This window comes from Brienomyrus brachyistius, chromosome 7, assembly GCF_023856365.1.
Source record: "Brienomyrus brachyistius isolate T26 chromosome 7, BBRACH_0.4, whole genome shotgun sequence".
NCBI classification, from domain to species: Eukaryota; Metazoa; Chordata; class Actinopteri; order Osteoglossiformes; family Mormyridae; genus Brienomyrus; species Brienomyrus brachyistius.
In genome coordinates, this window is record NC_064539.1 from 5,628,317 (window position 1) to 5,640,719 (window position 12,403).

Genomic DNA, 12,403 nt, shown 5'->3' on the forward strand with positions numbered 1-12,403 from the left:
GTGTTAAGAGGCAGATAGCTGCTTGTTAAGGCAGCAGTTTACATTATAAATTAATATGCAAGATCTTCCTGAAATAGGTACAACTCATGAATTATTAAAAACCTTTTCAAAAATTAAGTTTTTTTTTTTATGGGTTCACCAGTTAAGGAAATCAAAAGAACAAATCCCTGGGCTATGTTATCTCTTGGGATTTGTTACTGGAAGTCATGTTTCATCCGAAATGACTGTTTGAAAAAGAATGTCTGAATGTAAGTAGTGTAAGAGGTATTATATTTTCATATTTCTGCGTCCTTCACATAATATATCAATTAAACAAATACTATACACTGTTAACTTTCTTATTGTTAGTAACGGACACATGCGCTGCTCTGTCCATTGTCTGCGTTTTATTTAGATCTTACTGTTTTATGTAAATTTTTCTATTTTCCATCCGATTGTTACTGTTTACAGTCGCTGCAAAAGAAAAGATGTCAACACGATTTCATTCTACTGAAGTATAATGACGATAAAGCGCTTATCTATCTTATAAACAGCACATACATAGTAACAGCCGCATATTCTCTGTGAACAGAGGACTATACGCACACATATGCCACATGACCAGTGTTGTAGTCGGTTAGTATTACCGCACTGTACGGACGTGTGAACAGAGGACTATACGCACACATATGCCACATGACCAGTGCTGTAGTCGGTTGGTATTACCGCACTGTACGGACGTGGGAACAGAGGACTATACGCACACATATGCCACATGACCAGTGCTGTAGTCGGTTGGTATTACCGCACTGTACCGCTGTGCGATCAATTGCCCTGCACAAGATGTACACCCTCCATCTGTCTCCCCATAAATTTCCCCATTTTCCTGCAAAGGTGATCTGGATTAATAAACAGCAGTGGATTAATTCACACTCAATTAATAATTTACCTGACCCCTTCCTAAACTTTCTCTCTTCCCCCACCCTTCTCGGGGCCCAGGGCCGATGAAGAGTGGGGAATCGTGGGTAATTTATGGCCTGATCAATATGTCTTGGCCTAACATCCATACAGTGAAATAAGGAGGCAGGGAGGACTGTCAGGTTTGCAGAGCTCGGCAGAGGAAGACAGAGTGAGGGAGGAAGGGGGTGAGGCTGGAAGCGAGGCGGATTCATACACGCAGAGGGCAGGAGTGGATAAAAACACTTACAAGTACTCTCAGCACCACGCCTCACTTGGTTTAGCCATTAATTATGCATTTGCCCAGAGGCCGACTGGCATTCCGTCCCGACCAAGATCACTACCCTCCTTTACACCTCACAGGTGACAGCTAACGTGATACCTGCACCCCCCCCCCCCAACTGCTAAATAACCCCCAAACCTGTACTGGTAATGTGCTGGTACTATCCTCATATATTGCTCTCACTGTTACAGATTGTTGCAAAGTTGCACAAGTTTGAAGCGAAAGCTTTTGAAATGCAAACCTTTGAACACAAAACGGCAAAGCTACCGCCTGCAGTGTGAGTTATTTATATTAGCTATACATAAAACAAAATTAATCAATTAGTCTTACAGAAACTTGTTTGTGTTTTAGGGTATGTTTTTTTTCATTAAAAACACACACAAAGAAACTTGCAAAATGAAGTATTAATGCATGCTATAACTTTATAATGATTTGAATGGTACATATTTTAAATACAAAAATTGTGCCCTAAATAAGACTGATACAGATTTCTATCTGAGCGCAAATCTGTGAGTACTATCAGAAATCTCCCACATGAGATTATGGGTGGGTGCAGGAGGTTATAGGAGACCCACCTCAGTCACTGTCGCACCCCTGGGCGGTTAACCACAGGCGTTCAGAAGCAAGCCTTTTAAGCGATAGTCCTGTGTTCGCTGCCTTCCTGTCCTTCTCAACCCTGTTTTAGTGTCAGATGCGTGACTCTTTTGTCCCACAAGGGGGCGACAGAGAGTTTGATTGTAGTACATTGCGGAGAGCTGTTTATTTTTTTTTTATGAAAACTAGCGAAAACCGCAGTTTGCATTCAACGACAACCTACACATTCTCATTAACATGTTTTATTTTGTGTAAAGTTAATATTAATGATGTGCAAAGTAGCTTTAGTTTAGAAATCCTATACCGCAATGGCATATCCAGAAACTCAAGCAAAGCAAAATATCAAATAAAATCAACATATCAAACTAGGGTTGCCTATATGGCATTTTTAATTAGGAAAAAACAACAACCAGCTTTAATAAACTCAGCAGTTCTTCTCTAATTGTGCAGCTGATGTTCATCAGCCCGTTGAATATGACAGTTATCTACTTGTTATCTAGACCTCCTATACCAACATCAATATCAACACAGTTTAAGCATTAAATCTCTCATTTTGATTCATAGCTTTTCCCCTTTCATTCATCTTTGCATTCCGCTGGTATTACATGCGACATCATTCCTCTTGACTTTTACAAAAATCATTCTGGGAGACGCAATACTTCGGTACTTTATTTTCACAAAAATCGGGAGGTGAGGAGTTGGTTCCCTTGTTGGGCTTTTACCACCCCTCAACATTGGGCCTTGGTCCCCCCCCCCTTTTCTCTTAAATGCATTTTATTTTGTTTTATCTGCACTCCTCAGATTGATGTGTTAGAGCTGTCTGTAATCCATTCAGCCTCGCCTGCTCCAGCACTTCTTTATCCGCAGCATAATAAAACAAAAACATATAATCTAGTCTGCAAAGATATGAGATCTACTTGCGGAAATCCAGAGGGGGTGTGCGGTTTGCATGATATCTGCGTGAAAGGGCAGAATCTCCTGGCCTGTGAGGAATCCAGTTTACTGCCTCAGACTTGTATGACTTCTACAGCTATGTCCTCTGCATCTTGTCACAGCCCATCAGCCCACTGAGACTTTTACGTTCCTCGCTTGCTCCCTATTTCCTCCTTATCAGTAGGGCTGGGCCATTTCCACTGAAGTGTGTGAATACGAAAATTGATATTTTTAGAGTAGGAACGCAAGAGTGAGTGAGCACTGAGCTTCCACACACTGATCTCGCCTCCCTCCAGGTCTTGAACCACGACACTCCTGCGCCGTAACAGTGATCCACACCCCCTGATGAAACTGGATGTCCAGGAAGTGTTTTATTCTAGGATGGCATGGTGATACAATGATCAGCACTGTTGTTCCACACCTCTGCGACCAGTGTTTGAGTCTCCCTCCATGCTTCCAAGTGTGTAGAGTTTGCATGTTGTCGTGGGGTTTCCTCTGCGTACTGCCATAGGCTTTGGGACCCCCCCATGACCCCTGAATAGAACAAGCAGTTACAGTTAATGGAGGGATGGAAAATATTTATATTTATATTTAAGTCCCATATCTGGGGACAGTTGTTTTATTTGCTCTTCAATTCAAGGAACCCTTATTTCATTCTTGGTTATACATAGGCAAATCAACAGGATAAAATTTACTGCTGGAGAGTGCAGGATTCCTGTTGTGTATAAGTCTGTGTGAGTGTGTGTTTGGCTCGAAGGTTAAAATAATTTATGATGGCTGGGATCTTAAAGAGTATAGCTGAAAAACAGCAGATTTTTCTTTCTAGTGCTTTATTGGCCGGCCGCTCATTTCTTTAATACGTCCTCCAGATGTAAATGCGAGGCAGCACATGCATCCAGGACAATGGCCCAATAAGAATTTATGTAAAGCGCGGCCATAACTCTGAGGCGCGGTGGAACATATGACTCCTCGTAATCTCATTACGCTAAAGGGGGCTGCGTGTTTGTGGGGGGGTGGGATCTTAACAGGCAAGGAGTGTGTGTCTGTGCTTCGGGGACTGGGTGGACCTCTGCGATCTATGCAAATGTAAAGGGACTATCCGTACCCGAAGGAGCGGGTGGGTGAGCGGGGGGGGTGGGGGGGGGGGGGGGGGGGGGGCACATTAAATAAAAGGACTGCCTTTTAGTAGCATTACAATAATCCTGACAGGGAGGAAGGTCCCGCAAGCTTGGGTTTAACACATGCGATTTATGCAGATGGATAAATAAAATGAAAAGACACAATTTTAATAATTACAATATTTTAAGAAATGAAGATCTGACTCTCTGTGACCCCCAGCCTGATCTCAAAACAGCCTTAATAAAAATAAAACAGGACAACCAGATTAGGGAGAGACTGGACGACTTAAATCCATTTAAAACGCACAGTGGACAAGCTGGTTTGAGTGCTGTGAAGAATGCAATATTAAAATGACCTCATCTGCAGGGCTGCTGCGCGGCTTCCTGATTAAATGACCGACGTTACGGGAATTTCACCGCAAATATAACAACGATAGGGGCATCGATGCTGAAAAGCCTCTCACTCCCAATCTGAATGGTCCAAGGATAACGTCAGGAAATGCCAGTGAATCCCTTAAGGAGTATGAAGAATTATGCGAATTGTACAGTTTCAATCCATCCCGTTCATCTCCCATAAGCACTGCAGTGCTCCACCAGGCGATCGAGACTTTCTCTGTCAGTTGTTTTGAACAGCCTTGTTTAGAAGGTGCCAAGCAGCTTTTGCTCCAAAACTACTTAGACTTGTACCTGAGCGCTCATCAGAAGTTCAGCCAAACTGCACTTCCGTCTCCTTGATGGCACGTATGTTTTGTAATATGCTATTTGCCTCACTTGAACATCGCTTAGGATAAAGAGTGTATTAAATAAAATGTAGATTTCAATGTCACTGCAGAGCTCTATACCATTGCATTTACTGTAAAAATAATCTTATTCTGGATCTATGCTTCTGAAGACACAACGATTGGGCAAATTAACCCCGCGAGGCCTGGCTGCAGTAGCACGAAGCTTTAACACGCTCACGTGTTCTCTCTCTGCTGTTGAGTGTGACCTTTCTGACTTAGGCACATTTCTGGAGAAGTGGGTGACCATGCTGGAGTAAAACGCCAGTATGACAGTTAACAAGAGGATTTGCGTTCAGCTTTCCCTCTCATCTGAAATTCAGAGAAGCATTTTGGTTCACGAGATGTGCAAAATAGTGGAAAAACCATTTGTCTTAAAGTTTGTCTCACGATTGTCTAGCCACTGCCTACTTAGTCTGATTTCAGCATGAAACTATTTTGCATGTTACAAAAAAATGTGTAACAAATGTTTACATTTTATAGGTTATCTTTTAAATATGACAATGTGGTGTGTAAAGACTTGGATGATGCGAAAGTGGACAATAACTGCGTTTTAAATTCCTTTTAATAGATTTTTACTTATTTGCAAATATACATGCATAGACAAACAGAAAACAAACATTCTGGAGATGAAAAAAAGGTGTAAAGTGACATACATGCATCAGCACATGCACACTCGCACAATATATATTAATATAAAGACTGCTGATCCATAATGTGGAAATCATATGGCTCTGTTATCGATCGGTCATGCCTGGGAAGTACACTAGGGGCTGGCGGGGGCGACCAGGCTCAGACACTTTGGTCTATTGGATTGAGATTCATTTGCTATTTGAGGGTCAGGGATCGGGCCGAGAATCGCCCGGATCAATACCGGCGCTGCACGATCCAGCCAGCCACAAGCATTATGTCACAGTAAATCCACCTGTTCTCCCTAGCGCCCCCCCCCCCCCCCCCCCCCCCCCCCGCCCAGAAAGCGTGGCATCACATCATTGCAAAGCAGAAGAACAGGGTGGATTCATTTGTCTTTTTTTTTTTTAAATAACAATGCATCCCGTGACTGAGGACCACCTGCCATGTACATCATCGTTGCATCTCCCTGGACGGCCACCAGGTGTGCCGTTTCCCACCAGAGCCCAGATCTTGATTGCTTTTATTGAGGTAATTATTTAGACAGGAAGTCACTTCACCTGCTGTTTCAGGTGTAAATCAGACGCTAATTAAAATGCATTGCCGAGGCCTCGGAGCAGAAATTTGACACCAGTTCCGTTCTTCACATCAACTGTCTGCTTCCAAATGTGTTACTGGTCTCCCAGCACTTATACGGTAACCTAAATTGCCCGCCAAGCCGGACTTATGCACAAGCCGACTCAGACTGAAGCCCAGGGTCTCGAGTTGGATGGGGCCAAAATGTTCTTCTGGTTGTCACTGCAGCGTTTTATGCTGTGGGCGGGGCTCCAGTGATGACCTTATCCCAGAGGGACTCCACCAACATAAATTCAGTTGACAGCTGTACGAGTGGGACTTATCTTCCGATTCGCACCGTGCTCTGGATAAAACTGTCTTCTAAATAACCAAGTGTAATGTAATATGTAAGAAATGTATTTAAACAGCCACAAAAAACTCTGATTTGATGCCGACGACCGCAGTATCTGCGTCGCTTGGCTCCTACTACAGAAGGGCTCCGCTGGCCTCCTCAAGTTCTCATGCGGTGATCTGAGGCACCTCCGGGGAGGTGACTGGCCAGCATGAACACCAGGCTGCCCAGGCTGCCATCGTCGCGTTCCATCCCAGCTCGGCCACTGCTGAACCATGCAGTTCTTTTGAGCAGAACCTCCGGTCTTAAACAAATGAAGTGTTTTCGGTCTACACAGCATGCAAAGCAATAGAAATGTAGATTAGTTACATTTTTCCAGCAGGAAAAAAAATATTAAGATGGATCAGCTATCGGAATCAATGCAAAACACAATAAAGTGTCAGGTATGAAAGATTATATATCTAAAGAACCTCAAAAAACTGGGGCATCCCAGTAAGCTGCACAGGTGCCCTCATACCACAAGTGCCAGTCTGGCCCTGGGTCTCCTCATCCTGTGTTGGTTGATCTGGAATCCTGGATGTTCTCCTCTCTAAGTCCTATTCTGATTATAGGCCCCCAAATAAATGGAAATAATGCATAAGGACACTGTTTTTATTTAAGGTAAATATCACTTATTTCCATCTAGAAACACTAAATTCAAAACAACCAAATGAACTATATTCAGTTTTTGGGCTCAGAATATCATAATTTACGCCCATATTGCCATATATGTTTGTATCCAAATTTCGATCCATGATTTTTTTTGGTGATATCAGCCTTACTATTAACTTTGGTTAGATGGTCACCGCTGCTCTGGAGAACCTCACATGAGATGCTGCTCTTCAAGCTTTCCTCCCAACCAGCCTCTCTAAGTCCATACAACGTCCTTCACACACCCTTGAGGGGGATGCAAACCAGCCCCCCCCCCCCCCCCCCCACCGCAGCTTGCTTCCTCCCTCACATCTGCTCCCTCCCTCGTTAGAGACCCGTCTCCACACACACACACACCACACACACACACAGCCATCAGATCAGACAATATTTTCCTGCCTGTCGATATAGTGGGATGAAGTTTCTATGAACACCAAGGTCAGGACAACCAATCTATTCAATCCACTTACTTATTAGGGGTAGAATTAATTTGGATCAAGGCTGAACCTTGAACTTTGAACCAGTACCCCCGGGAAAAATTTATCTTTAATTTTTTTTTCTCCTCTGTTCCATGTACAGGAGAACATCCATTAGGACAATTAAATGAATGCATCGATTCTGCATATGTAGTGGAAGATCAAGTTTTCGTTATGTAAATCGGGGGGGGGGGGGGGGGGGGGGGGGGGGGGGGGGGGTGAGGGGATTTTGCACTTGCTTTAAAGAACACACATTGAAACAGACGATGTCCGTAACGTAAGTGTCTAGTGGACCAGAGGATGTCGAAAACGCTGGAAAATTATAATGCGGGAAAGTGACTGCGATGCATTTGCATGCGATGCACGTGATGACTGTTGCAAAAGTGACCACAGGATGCAATATAAACAGCAATGACTGGCAAGGATGCGGGACGTGTCGCAAATGTATGCATTCTGCAGCAAAGAAATAATCGACTGTCAAAGGAAATATGGAATCGATGTGCCCTCTGTGCACCGTTCAGAAATCAGAGGTCAGGAAGTTACGTATAGATTATTAAATATATGTTGGCCCATCCATTACAGCTCAGGGCTTCTCACAGCCTACATGCCTGATGGAATAGCAGCTCATACAGAGAAACGCTTCACAACAATTCCACCCGTATCCACTGATAAATCATCCCAGAAGAATTCCTCTCCGCCTTTGTCCCCAATCCCCTTCGGACAACACTATAAAATCATAGAAGGCATGATGAGATTGCTGTCATATTATTAATCTTCAATAAATAGATCTTAGTTTGGGGATTAACTGTACACCCTCTTCAGACCTCTTGTCTGGATAACGTAATCTTGCCGACATGAATTACAATAAAAGATTGACAAATGTTTAACCCTGGATTGCGGAGCTAAAGGCTAGTGCTTTACCATGAGTCTGGATTACCCGGGATCAGTCCAGCATATTAAAAAAAACTGTATCTGATTTGCCATTTTGCTGAAATTAATGGTTGTCTCAAGGATTACGCGTTTTCCCCGGAAGACAATAATATGCGTGAAAATTTTAATTTATAAAATATTAAAAAGCGAAGGAGCCATTTTTCATTTTGAGAGCCGTTTCTGGGCAGAACCTCAAGAGAGCAGCGAAGCTCTTTAATAGTCTTTGCAAGGAAAAACATTACTCATGAAAAGGAGCCGAGAGAAGGGATTTGCTAAAATGTTAATGTCGTGTCATTTCTAAACTCAGTGACACTTTCGTCCAGATTATGAGCGATTCCTCCTGCCCCCCCCCCCCCACATCTTTCTGAGGCTGATTAAATCAAACCCAGAGTCTCGCTAGACGCTGCTGCCTTTGATCGATTAGCTATGCTTTAATGCCGGGCAAGTTACAAAAATGGACGAGGTGTCAACCGGAAAGAAAAAAAAGACAACTGATGCCCCAGATTAAAATCAGTTCTATCTGGGTTTTTATGGGGATGTTCAACAAAGAAGTATGCAACCATGTAATTAAATAACTTTCTTATGCTTAAATGAAAGCTTCTCTATTGCTACAGCTTCTTAAGATACAGTATGGCACCCAAAGGCTTTTTGAATGTTGATTTGTACTTATGTACTGCTAGAAATGTGAAGCTGTTACATGAAATATTAAAGTGTGAAAACTGTATGGAAGAAAATGGCACCCAGGTTATATTATTTGTATTTTTTCAATCCAACAGCATTCAGTCCAGCGTTCTTTCAAGAACTGCCCTTACCAATGATTTACCTAGAGGATATAACATATAACCTCAAAAACAGACTTGAAACCATTAAATCAGCGCATTATATAGCATAAAAAATATATATTACCTTATATGGAAAGTCAGCAAGGGAAAAACCAGGAGACAGATAGGAAAGCAATGTGGATATATGTACTACTCTGAACATTTCAGCTCAAAGGTAGAATTCGTTATTAATTTAATGGATGTATTTGACAGAAATTGCATTGTAAAAAATGATTTGATCCAGACTAGTATGGCCATTATGTTTCCAGTGCTCCCACTTACAAAGCTGTAATGGACGGGCATTTTAAACGCACATCAGTTAGACCGCGTCATGTGATCTACAGCTATGGCCCCAGCGGCCATTAAGACCGGAGTTACAGCCGTCTGCCTGCAAGCTGCTGTTTGGCCTGAAACCATTCGGTGTGGCTGTTCTGAGTAACTGTTTAAAGAAAAAGTGACGTGAAGTATGTACAGTTATGTTATTCTAGTACGATAGAGGAGAGGGGAGGAGAACCATTCTATATTCAGCGTTTGGTTTATTGATTTTCATAGACCAGTTTTAAAGGAAGTATGACAAATGAATCTGAGATTGAGCTATAATCCAACTATTTATCAAATACATGCTCAACTGTAACCAAACAAAATGTAAGAGTTGAATTTTATTTTGGTCCTTTGCATATTCCTACTGAAGCCTAATACAAAGTAAAAATACAGCTGCTTATAGAACAACATTAAACAGCTCTCTACACCACTATTATCCAATCCAGTCCTAAAGGGACTCAGTCAGTCCATGTTTTTGCTCCCTCCTGGGCTGACAGTCCACATTTTTGCTCCCTACTGGAAGTTGGAGCAAAAATATGGACTGGGTTGGGAAACACTGCTTTAACCACTGCAGTTTAAGTACCTACTCTAACCATTACTCTACTTCTGCATGTGATTTATATGCCATCTGGTCCCATTGTTTCCATTTCATCTCCTGGAAGCCCTTCACCAGGAGACTTACATCATGTGAATGTGCATGCTGCTGCCTATTCAGCAAAGCAGTTACTCAAGTTCAGCAGCTTAGCAAAAGGGCAGGAATTAAAGGGTTAATATTCAGCGCCAGGAAAGAAAAAAACACCCAGAGGTATCTAAATTTCACCAGCTAATCAGCTCCCATGTGTGTCATTAAAGTTTGTTGTCAGAAGAGGACACATCGGCCACAGAAAGCACCCAGTACCTTATGGGTCACCAGGCAGAAGATCCCGGTGTCCCTTGGTGATTGAGACCTTGAACTCCGCTAGAGATTTGGGCCCCATGGAAGTACATGGCATTGGGTCCCCAACCTAGACCAATCCAATTATTTAACTACCCCCAGCCCCCTTTACAGCACCCCAGACAGAGACTCTACGCAACTACAAGGACCAGAGCCAGTTGCGTCAGAGAAATACATAAAAGCACTGCAAGCGCTCCTATGGAGGTGCAGCTTCAACTCCATCTACCACAGCCTGTAGCTGCAAAGAGCCAAGCTCTTCAATGCAGTGAGGTACAAGTGAACAGGATCTGTTTAGGAGCTTCGCTCACACCCCCTCATCGGGATCCCCATAAACTCACATCCTGGCGTGGAGGCGCAGCCCACGTGTCGCGTCTTCGGCGCAGACGCCCCGCGGAGTGGCACGAGCGGGTGGGCTAGCTGCGCGAGCTGCCCGCCCTGCAATTACGCCGAGTGATTTATCACCCTTTTCAATCTGATACTCCAACGCTGTGCCTTTGTTCTCCAGCCCCACTGAGGCTGTCCGAAGGCCCGGGGCTCCCTAACGCGGGTCAGTGTTATCTCCTCATCCTCAACACGGGCTTCATTTCCGGAAAGAAATAAAATATGTGCAGACCAAATCGCACGCACGTATACTAGGAGAGTGCATGTAAATAAGAAGCAACGGTGTATCTTACGTTAAATTAAAATAAGAAGAATTACGAGTGAAACAACTAACGTGTCTGTCTGATAAAGCAAGGGCTTGCACACTGTACAAAAAAATCTTAAAAAAACAGAGCAATTCTGACAGCAGGGATGCCAGAAAAAAAAAGTAATAAAACATTGAATCGCTGTAAATTTAATAACAGTACTGTGAATACAAATAATTCCTGTAAAAATAACATTAAAACTCTGTATTTTTTTTTTAATTCTTTGTACCACAAAAAAAAATAATATTCAGATTTAAGCTGGTAAAAAAAAACAGATCATCACTGGAAGATCACTGGAAGAATACTAAAAAGTATTTGGGATTTAAGAATTGCAGCTGTTTTAACATAGATCACTGTAATATGATAAACGCTTTTTAATATCAAATATACGGACAAAGGGGGGGCATGGGGGTGCAGTGGTTAACACTGTTGCCTCACACCTCTGGAGTTTGCATGTTCTCCCCATGTCGTCGTGGGGTTTCCTCCGGGTACTCCGGTTTCCTCCCACAGTCCAAAAACATGCTGAGGCTAATTGGAGTTGCTAAATTGCCCGTAGGTGTGCATGTGTGAGTGAATGGTGTGCGAGTGTGCCCTGCGATGGGCTGGCCCCCCATCCTGGGTTGTTCCCTGCCTCGTGCCCATTGCTTCCGGGATAGGCTCCGTACCCCCCGCAACCCAGTAGGATAAGCGGTTTGGAAAATGGATGGATGGATGGTAGCATACTCATTAAAAATTACATGTTTTGGGGGAAATGAATGACTCATTACGCAGATATTCAGTTACGTCCGGTTTATTAACAACTTTCAAAAACATTAAAACTTCATTAACGGTCTTCCAATGTGTTAACATCTTAACATTTAAAGTACTCACATAAGCTCAAAAACACCAAGCACAGAAACATGCTTACATAAACTGGCAAAAGTCTTGTGCAGAACAAAAGATGTATAATCACATTTGTTATTTACAATGTTCAGAGATCGCATTGTGAGGGCAACTTATGTTACTCCCTGTCACGATCGCCGACAAAAGCGGGCGATCGAGCGTGCAGGCGAGCTAGCAGGAAGCAGGCAGAATCGGGGAAAAAAAACGGGGATTTATTCTGGAACGGGACGGGGAAGACGGAACACTGGTAATGACGCTCACAAACATCAACGACAGACACTGAACTCTGGTAAGACATGGACTCAAATAGACAGGACTGGTTGAAAATAATCGGACACAGCTGGGTACGATCAGGGAAGCACACGTGAATAATCAGGGGGGCGTGGCACACACGAGGATCGGACAAGCCGGGTATGACACTCCCTCCACTCAAAGTCAGCTATTTTTGAAATAAGAGATAGAACATTTGAATTCACAGCTTGT